The sequence below is a fragment of the Ursus maritimus genome, unplaced genomic scaffold (genome assembly GCF_017311325.1).
Source record: "Ursus maritimus isolate PB19 unplaced genomic scaffold, ASM1731132v1 scaffold_24, whole genome shotgun sequence".
NCBI classification, from domain to species: domain Eukaryota; kingdom Metazoa; phylum Chordata; class Mammalia; order Carnivora; family Ursidae; genus Ursus; species Ursus maritimus.
Window position 1 is genome coordinate 19084797 of NW_024424897.1, and position 9963 is coordinate 19094759.

The 9963-nt window shown below is 56.6% G+C and overlaps 2 non-coding genes across 2 annotated transcripts; both read right to left on the reverse strand.

The window, feature by feature from the left end:
• Positions 1-3444: 3444 nt before the first annotated feature.
• LOC121105099 lies at positions 3445-3635 on the reverse strand. Its single transcript, XR_005837531.1, has one exon. It is a non-coding gene; the product is annotated as a U2 spliceosomal RNA (small nuclear RNA).
• Positions 3636-9213: 5578 nt separating this feature from the next.
• Positions 9214-9404, reverse strand: LOC121105093. The gene has a single exon (XR_005837525.1). It is a non-coding gene; the product is annotated as a U2 spliceosomal RNA (small nuclear RNA).
• Positions 9405-9963: the final 559 nt, after the last annotated feature.

The following is a 9963-nucleotide window of genomic DNA, read 5'->3' on the forward strand; positions in this document are numbered from 1 at the left end:
GCTTTTTTAAACAGTTTTTGGATGTTGAGTCAAAGTTAGAAAGGATGAGAGGCTCCTTCAGGTTATAAAATGTAATATCCTAAATCTCCCCTAGGTTCCTTGTCGTTCTCTTCTCAACGCCCAGTCTTTAACCATTCGGTGTCTACCTGCAGCTCAGTGTAAATTTTTCTCCTTTTCACAACCTTGAGATGCCACCTTTGACCCTAAATCCACCACACGTACATTTTTGTATTCCTGGATTTTTTCTTTTTCTTTTTCAAGAGTTTATTATTTGAGAGAGAGAGAGAGAGAGAGCAAGCACAAACAGGGAGCGGCAGGCAGAGAGGAGAGGGAGAAGGCTCTCCACTGAGCAGAGAACTCCGGATGCAGGCTCGATCCCACTACCCTGGGATCATGACCTGAGCCAAGGCAGCCGCTAACCGGTTGAGCCACCCAGGAGCCCCCAACAATTCATTTTTTTTTTTTTTTAAAGATTTTATTTATCTATTCAACAGAGATAGAGAGACAGCCAGCGAGAGAGGGAAAATGACAAGCAGGGAGAGTGGGAGAGGAAGAAGCAGCTCATAGCGAGTGAGCTCCTGATGTGGGGCTCCGACCACAACGCCGGGATCATGCCCTGAAATAAGGCAGATGCTTAAACTCACAGCTACCCAGGCGCTCCCCCAATAATTCATTTTCAAGTAATTGGTGTTTACTGACCTGAGCTAGCCAGGCGCCCCCGCCGCCTCCCGGAATTTTTGAGTAGTAGCAGAGCAGGGGGCGCCTGGGATGCCCAGCCCAAGTTAAGCGTGGGCTCTTGATTTTGACTCAGGCCACGATCTCGGTCCTGGGATAGAGCCCCGCCTCGGGCTCTGTGCTCAGCACAGGATCTGCTTGAGATCCTCTCCTCTGCTCCCTTCTCCGGCGCTACGCACGCCGCCCTCTCTCAAATAAATAAACTTTAAAAGGGGGGAGAACAGGGGTGCTTGGCTGGCTGTCAGTAGAGCGCGCCTCTTGATCTCAGCTATGAGTTCAAGCCCTACATTGGGCCAAGAAAACTTAAAACCAAAAATCAAAGAAAGACAAACAAAACAACAGAACAGTGACCTAACCACCTTGATTCTTGAGTCCAATGGATTAATCCATCGTGTCCATGCAGATGATGGTTGGGCACCCATCAGACAGAGCCCTCACTTCTGGAGAGGCGACCAGATCTGATTCCTGCCCCTAGGCTTTCATGGTCGGGGTAAAAAGTGCAGGGTGACTTGTATGGAGAATCCTTCAAGAGAACGGATGCCGAAGTGCACGCACCACAGAGCGGACGGACTGACAGAGCAGGGCGCCCAGTCACAAAGCTCTTGGCTTTTCTTACCCTGGGGAAGTGGATCTTGCCCAGCAAGACATGACTGCTACGTTGAGCTGGGACCCGACCCACCGCCTGACCTCTGGGCCTCCTGCCATCACCACCGGTTCCAGCTGAACACATAGTCACGTGTCGCTGCACCCAACCCACTCAGGGCAGTGCTTGGTCCTGGAAGTAGGGAGAAGCTAGACACTGCCCCTCTCTCCTCCCGCCCCTGGGCAGGCATCCCGCCCAGGACCCGGGTAAGACACCCTGCCCAGATGGCCAGAACACCCGGTTCTGATGCACGGGGACTGAGAGAGATGAACATGGTTGTGGCTTCCACCTGGCCGTGAGCCTCTTGAGGCCCAAGGCCTCTCCCATTTGGCTCTGTGTCTCCAGCTTCGGGAGCATGCGATGAAGGTCAACAAACTCCAGAAGGTGGATGAGTTTCTGAATCAGGAAGGCCTGCCTGACACTGTAGGGGGGCTCAAAGTCAGAATTTCAATGCAAGTCAGAATTCGGGCACGTCCACGTGAGGGGGAAACCGGGACACTGCAATCTGGAGGCAAGAGTGGGGGCCGATGAAACAGGGGCTGACCTGCCCAGCCACCTCAAAGGTAGGATCTGGCCTCGGAACTCGCCCCAGGGGACGCTTGCTTCTGGTGGGCTCTTTCCTGCCGTAATTAACTCCTCACCCCCATGTCCCTTCCCTCACAGACTCATTCATATCCCAAACTCCACTAGCAGGTTCAGCTTCACAGCAACCCACGACACCACCACCCCTTGCTGGAACCTCCTTATTACATCAGACTTCGATCCAATGGACGTCCGTTGACTGCCCACCATGGAAGGCAGGATCACAGAAGGTCCTTCGTACCTGTAAGGCCCTACCCCGGGACCTCCACTACTCCTCATAAACACATCCGAATTCTCCCTCCCTTGCTCTCAAACCCTTTTTGAATCTGCCTGTATAATTCTGCCTCCCTGGAAAGCCTCATTATGGAAGCTGTAAACTTTTCATAGCCTCGTGGGGGAGGCGTCACCAGTCTCCACATCTAAAACAAATCTGGAGGATGGTTTCGGAAGGGGTCCATCTGGTTCCGCAGAGCGCAGCACCCAGCACTGCAGGGCAGGAGGAGCGTCCCTCGCTGGCCCCTCAACAGACTCCAGGATATGGGTCCCAAGGCCTCCCACTAGAATGGGTGGCCCCCTGGCTGTGCCAGGACCAGGGCATCCGTTATTTCCTGATCGGTGACACTGTTTACCGAGTGCCCACGCTGTGCTGCGTACACGAAGCCGGTCCTGCTACTGTGAAGCCACTTGTGCCTGGATTTGCAAGAGCGTCCAGCACTTCCGTGGTCACGGGGAATTCAGGGTTCAGAAGCAGCCGGCCCGCGGCATCTTCCAGACGCTCTAAGGAACGCCCTGGCCGGCGGGACGGGAGGCACCAGCCTCGGGCCCCCGCCCCAGAGAGACGCGAATTCGACCGCTGTACGGCGCGGTGCTACGAGTCGGATTTAAACGAAACCCCAGGAGATTCTGGGGTGCCACCAGGGTGGGTAAACGCTGCCATACAGAGATGTGTAGCAAATTAGTTTCTTGTCTCTCCTACCGGGGAAGACCTCTGTAACCACGACCCCAGCTGCCAGTCCTTTGTTCCGACGGTTAAGGCGCCGGCAGAGCGCTCCATTGAAGTCCGCTGAGTTGGAGGTCCAGTCATGCGCACGGGCGTTGGGTGTTTTACCGAAAAGTGCGCGGAAAGCGGCGAAGAGAAAGCAGGAAAACCCTTCGAGAAAAGGCAGCAAATACATGGTGTGAAACCTAATCCTGGATGGCCGTTGGCGCACACATCAACCAAATACAGGCCACGAAAGAGGTAGGTCAGGCTCTAGCCGCCCACGCCAAAGACTGCTAGAGCCAGCTCTGCAGGCTCTCCTGCCGCGCCACCGCGTGTCAGGACTACCGGAAACACCGCGCGCCAGAAGACTCCGGGAACATCGACGGAGAGAGCCCCAGGCCCGCAAAAACCTTACAAAGCCAAACCACAGCCTGTTCTGACACACACTGACAAAGAAAAGGCCTGGGACTGAACCTGCTCCGCACCGTAAGCATGATCCTCGAGGGAATGCACCGTTCCTGGAAGTACTGCAATACCAGGTCGATGCAGGAGGGACGGAGCAAGCTCCTATTCCATCTCCCAACCCCAAAAATCCATTTTAATATATTGTCTCCGGGTAGAGAACGTATCAGGATATTAAGCTGATAAGAACAGATACTACACTTGATCTAGCCAAAAAGGTTGAGAAGCGATGGCGGGCGCCTCGCCTCTCGGCCGCCACCGCCACGCTGCCAGCCATATTGCACCACTCACGGTGAGCGGGTCACATACCCACACTCCCCGCCCCTCTCCCCCGCCCCCCCCCCCCCCCCCCGGCGACAGTTCCTGGCTCACTACCCCGTGGTGGTACGCTCCATTGCGCGCTAGCGGGTGCAGTGATCCCCCCGCGTTCCAGAATTTTCACATCCCCAGCCGCCCCCTTTTGGTGTCCTCCCTGGAGGATGACCGGCTATTTGCATGGCCTCTCCCCGGGGCGTACCACCACGGTCCTGCGCCACCCCTGGCCTCCGGTCCCGAACCTGACCTCGATTACTCCTCCCGGCCGAAGGCGGGTTGTGACGGGGAGCTGCGTGCCTCCCGAGAAAGCCGCGGGGTCAACGCTGTGCCTCCGGGAGGGGCGCGCGCGTCCCCTGGGCCCCGAACTGCAAGGTCGGGGCAGGTGCTCAGACTGGGAGCTTCCGCCTCCTACTCCACCTCCTCTCCAGCCTCCCGCGACTGAGACACCCCCACCCCGCCACCTCTCCTCTCATGCCCCCAGTCTTGTTTCTTGTTCGCTGGTTTCTCCGCAGAGCGCCTGCACTTAGCCGCGCGCGGGACCGCACGTCGCCCTCGCACAACTGACGACTCAGTGGCGCTAACCCCGCGGGAAAGCAACCCCATCGCATCGTCGCGCCGGACGCACCTGCCCCGCAGGCCTTGCTATCCACGTCCGATCCTCACGACCCCTTTGAGCGAGCTGAAACTGTTCTCACCCTCACTTTCAGCTGTGATCACCGAGACCAGAGAGGTGGGAGGAACGCGTCGGGTGACCTGCCGCCTCACCCTGCCTAAGACCCCGCCTGCTGCCTTAGCAGGCCCCGGCAGCCGGTGGAGTCGGCCGGAGGGAGCCTCGAGAACCGGACGTGACCTTGGGAGGAGGAGGGCTGCTGCCCGACGCATCTGGTCGGGCCCCCTAGCTCTCGCTCTCGGCTCTGTGACTCTCTCCCGGCCTGGGGTTTCCCTCGCCTCCCGTAAGGTGACCATCTCTTCACTCTCCGTTCTCCCGAAGCCGGTCCAGCTGGACCCTAAGGAACTTACCTCCTTCCTGACGGGCAGCCTCCCAGGCCCTGTGTGCAAATGCCGGGCGGAGTCGGCCTCCCTGGGAGAAACAGCAATCTGGCCAGTCACTTCTCCCCAGCCCTCATCTCCTCGCTAAAGGCCGGGTCCTAATAACTCCCAAACGTGGGGCCTGCTCGTGGGCACCCTCCTCTTCCCTTACCGAGAGAGGTGTCCCTCGCCTCAACCTGGTTTTGAGTTTCTCCTGTAGCTGGCACCAGCTCCCGCTAAGATAGGTCGCCACGCGCCTTGTCCCAGGACCCCGCCTCCCCACGACCCCCCCACCCCAGCTCCCTGCCTCTGGGAAGATCCCACCTGGACTCCTTTTCTGCTTCTCTGCCCGGGACACTTGACCGGGCCCAGCACCTAAACATCCCTTGAAGCGGTGAGGATCAAACCAGGTGAGCCATCAACCCAGCTTACCCAGCCCCCCGGCACATGTTATCCTGACGGCTCTTCAGGCCTCTCCCACACAAGACCTCTCTACTTGATCCTGGGGTCTGCAGTAGTCACTTTACGGGTTCCCACGTATTTGGACCCTCTGGACGTCTCCACTCCTTGCAAAGGAGCCTCTCCCGCTGAAGATACCCTCTTCCTCCTGGCGCCGGGTCTTGGCCTCTCCTGAGCTCACGGACTCCAGGTAACTTGCGTCAGAACCCCGCCCCGTCATGCCCCAGAGCTCCGCACAAATCCACACTCCACGGACAGCGGAAAGTTCGAGACCTGAGGCTGGAGCCACCGCCCAAGAGCCACGTGCCTCCACCAAGCTGTCGCGACCTCTCCTGGTCTCTCGGTACCTTCGCCCTGAACCGTGATCCGGGCGGGGACTCGAGGAGCACTGAGGGGTCTCCGGCGGGCGTCTGTTTCTGCAGCCTGGCGAACCCCAGCAGCTCACCTGACTCTTGGATTTTTACAAACCGCAGGTTATAACTCCCGACATCTTCAGGACCGTTTTCATATGCATTTCTCTCTCTGTACATCTTTTTGTTCATCTTTGCATCTCCGCTATGTGAAAACCACATTTGTTATCTTTCCCCCTGACCTAAGTGGGATCTTTGCCCATGTTTTATCCAGTCGGTGTTTCTCTCTTCTTTTTCTTCTGATCCCCGTCTGGGATCTCTTTATATCATTTGGAGAAGAACCCCCGCCTGTGATGGACCGGCAGGTAGTTGTTCCCAGTTTCGCTCTGTCTTTTCCCTCCTCCTTCCTCCCTCCCTCCCTCCCTTCCTTCCTTCCTTCCTTCCTTCCTCCTTCCTTCCTTCCCTCCTTTCCTTCCTTCCCTCCTTTCCTTCCTTCCTTCCTTCCTTCCTTCCTTCCAATAGACATGAGCCAAGCACGTATTCAATTGACCAATGTTTTGTAAAGTTGACCACTGGAGTCTGAGTCCTAGGTGGCAGGCGGGTCCTCTGGGAGGAAGCGTCTCAATTCTGGAGCGAGGAGCACAAGAAGTTCAATGGGTGGGGGTGGGGGTTGATGTTTTGAAAGACAGAGGGAGTGAGAGCCAGGTGTGGGCTGGGAGAGCCTCGCCTCCGCGCAATCTGACAGAGGCTGGGCCGGTCAAAGTTTTCGGAAACAAAGACGGGCCGGCCAGAGGAGCCCTGCATCCCCACGGTAGAAATGGCTTCGCCCCGTGCAATTTCACCAAGGGCCCCCCAAGGAAATGCTGGCCGGCGTGGCCTCCACGGCCACCCTGTGGCCCCACTGTCCACATGCCCAGCGTGCCCGGTCCGGGTGGCCAACAAAAGCGTCGGGGTCATTGGGGGTCTCTATTCCTCGCTCAGGCCCGATCCTGATACCCCACGTTTATCTCAGGGTGGCCCGCGCTGCTGGGCCGCTGATGTCAGGACCCGCAGGTCTGACGGAGGAGTCCACTCAGCTCCTGGGCTCCGACAGTCTCCGGTAAACAGCTGTCTCCCAGGAGCCGCCAGAAGGCGACAATGCCCCTGCCGCCGTGGCCCAGCGGCCTGGCCCGGAACCCGCAGGAGGCCTCCCAGGCGGAGCCGCCACCGTCCCGGCTTGCCCTAACTCCACAGAGAGCATCTCTTTCCTTCAGGGACCACCACTGCCCTCAGCACGGGACGGGGTCTGCCGGGTCCTGGGGGCCCAAAATTAGCTGGGCGGGGCTGCCCCCACTCCCTGCTCCGCAGGGCTTGAGAGCCCTTTTCTGCTCCAGGGTCTCTCTCCCCTCACCTGGTGCGTGAGCCCAAGCAGGGTGTCTACGTGTGGAAGGTGTTGCTTCCAGGACTCGAGGAGGTCCCGCCTGGGCCCTGGGCTTCCTTCTCTCTCTCAGTAGTCTCGGGTATAAAGAGGAAGCCATTTTCTGGGCTTTGAGGATGTCCTCTGCCTGGCCCCAACAACAGGATCCCCCCTAAACATTGAGCTGCTTCACTGTAGGGTTTACTTCCCTCTCTGACTGGGGTGGGGGTGGGGGGAAGGTGTGTGAGTCTCTTGATGGCCTCGGTGCGTGCCCCCCGCCCCCAGCTCATCCTGCCTCCCATCAGTGTGATGCAACAGAGAATGGACCGATCTTAGGGTCCGTGGCATGAAGCAGGTGGCCCAGGCCCTTGGGGCTCGAGGACTGGGCAAGGGGGAAATGTCCTTAGGGCCAGATGTCAGAGTATACCTGTGTTTTTCTTTGCTCTCCCCCCTCCTCGGGCCTGTCTATCCTTTGTCCATTTTCTGTTGCGTGTTCAACTGTTGGTATGAGTTCCTAGGGATATCTCAGGATCAAACAGAAATGATGCCTTAGTTGCAGTCGAGGACGCTCTCTGCTGGCCATAGACTGTGCGCAACTCCATGAGAAGAAATCCTTTGCAGGTATTGAGATTTCAGTTCTGAAACTATCCTGGATCTACCACGACGATTTGTTGCTCTGTTTTCTACGTTCATGGAGACCATGTTTCTCGGGTAGAAGACACCTGTCGCTCGGTCTTGGCACCTAGCAGTCATTCAATAGATACTTTTCAACTGTGGGGAACCCTAGTCTTGTAACATTGTAGGCTCCCCACTCTCCGTCACCCCAGGAACCTACATTTAATGTGCCAACCATCCGATCCCAGACTGCTCAAACCCAGCTAGTGTGAGAAGGAAGAGAAATGAGTGGAGGTGATGTTCAGAGTCTCGTGGATGAGGCAGTGAAGAGGTGACATCTGGCCATTTCTGTTGGCACCTGAAGGGACCGAAAAGGGCATATAACGGTCATTGTACAAGCAACAACAGGACAAGCCAAGAGGTTCTGTGGCGGATGTTTTGATTTGAGTGTAAGTTTCAGCCTGGAGAAAAAGAAGTCTCTTGTAGAGACAGTGACAGATTCTTCCGCACGGGGCTGAGGTTTTGAAGGAAGGATCTGCACTGAGTGGAAGGGTATCGTCCTTGGCTCGATCTTTTTCCGGAACGTGAGTCGTCCTGGAGATTCTTATTTATTTTCAAAGATTTTGTTTATTATTCACAGAGATAGAGACAGCCAGCAGAGAGGGAACACAAGCAGGGGGAGGGAGAGGGAAGAAGCAGGCTCAGAGCAGAAGAGCACTGATGTGGGGCTCGATCCCATAAGGCCGGGATCACGCCTGAGCCAAAGGCAGACGGTTAACCGTTGTGCCACCCAGGCGCCCCGTCCTGAGATTTTAATCCTCATCTGCCCTAGAATTTATAGGAGGTAAAAAGACCCGATCGATGGTTTCAGGTTGAGAGAAACTGCAGGGAACCACGCTGCTTAAGGAAGAATCACTGGAAATCTCTGCGAACGGAAAGGCATTTCTGGCCAAGAGTACATTGTGGGTGCTCAGCAAACGTCTTTAAGGTGACTGAAAACCAGGAGACTCACAAGCGAGCAGGAACTCTCCGTTTCTACTCTTGGTCCCAAAGCCACACGCAACGTGTCAGTAAGGCCCTTCTCCAGTTCAGGCAGGACTGTCAAGAAACCCGAAGGGAGCCCTTGTCCCTGGACACAAAGTAGGTATTTTTTATACCAGGGTGTGCAAACTACAGCCGGCCAGCAGATGTGCCCAGGTCTGTTCCCTGATGCTGAGAGCAAATGGATTTTTACACTTTTAAAGAGTTGTCAAAGAGGAACCGGACACCTTTTGGGGCCCATGAAGCCTAAAAACCATTCACGCTCTGGCTCCGTGGAGAGACAGTATGCCGCCCCCACGAACTCTGAGGTAAGGAGAGCATGTTCCTGCAGAGATAAAGAGGCCCTGCTGAAGAAAGTGGGGAGTTGTGTGCACCTGATTACCTCCGCAACATCGCAGACACAGAAGCAAAAAGAAAAGTGTGGTAAGAAGGGAAGCCAGTCAGTACCCTTCACTACACTCTACAGGAAAAAGTGGTAACTGCAAATAACCTTGGGAAATTACGGTCGCTCACACGCCCCTAAAGTAGGACCAACAAGTCCCGTGTCGCAAAGAAAACAAGTACTTAGGAAAGCAAAAACCTCTATCTTTGCACACACCGTTACCAGGGGTGCACCGTTCCTGGAAGTACTGCAATACCAGGTCGATGCGTGGAGTGGACGGAGCAAGCTCCTATTCCATCTCCTAACTCCAAAAATCCATTTAATATATTGTCCTCGGATAGAGGACGTATCAGATATTAAACTGATAAGAACAGATACTACACTTGATCTTAGCCAAAAGGCCGAGAAGCGATACCCTGCGTCCCGCCCTCGCCGCCACCGCCGCGCCGCCAGCCATGTCGCACTCACGGTGAGCCAGGTCGCCCTCGTTCCGCGCCTCGCTTCCTCGCTTCTCGGACGGTGCCGTGGCGTCACGGGTCACTAGGCTCTGGCGCACAGTTTTTAATTCTCTACATTTTAAAAGAGAACCGGTGCCTCCGTCGTTGCTCTGTCGCTCGCCCCGGAATGCCATTTCTAATTTGAATGCCCCGCCCCTTCCGCGCAGGGAGGACAGGCCGCGCTGGAGAGGCACTCCGGAGGCCGAGCGGTTGCTGGGTTTCAAGCTTTTGCTGGCGTGAGGGAGGATGAGCGAGCGCACTGGGGAGGGAGAGCGGCTGTGCAAGGGGGCTGGGGCGGAGCGGTCCAAGGTTCCAGGAAACTCGCGGTCATCTTCAGAGGACCCTGCAGGACCCTGCAGGCTTGCTGGGTCCAGGCCGCCGGAACCAACCGGGAAGCGCCCGGCTGGGCTCCCCTGAGAGGGCTCCAGAGACAAGTTGGGACCCGAGATTGGGCCCATCAGCCGCCCTTTGGCAA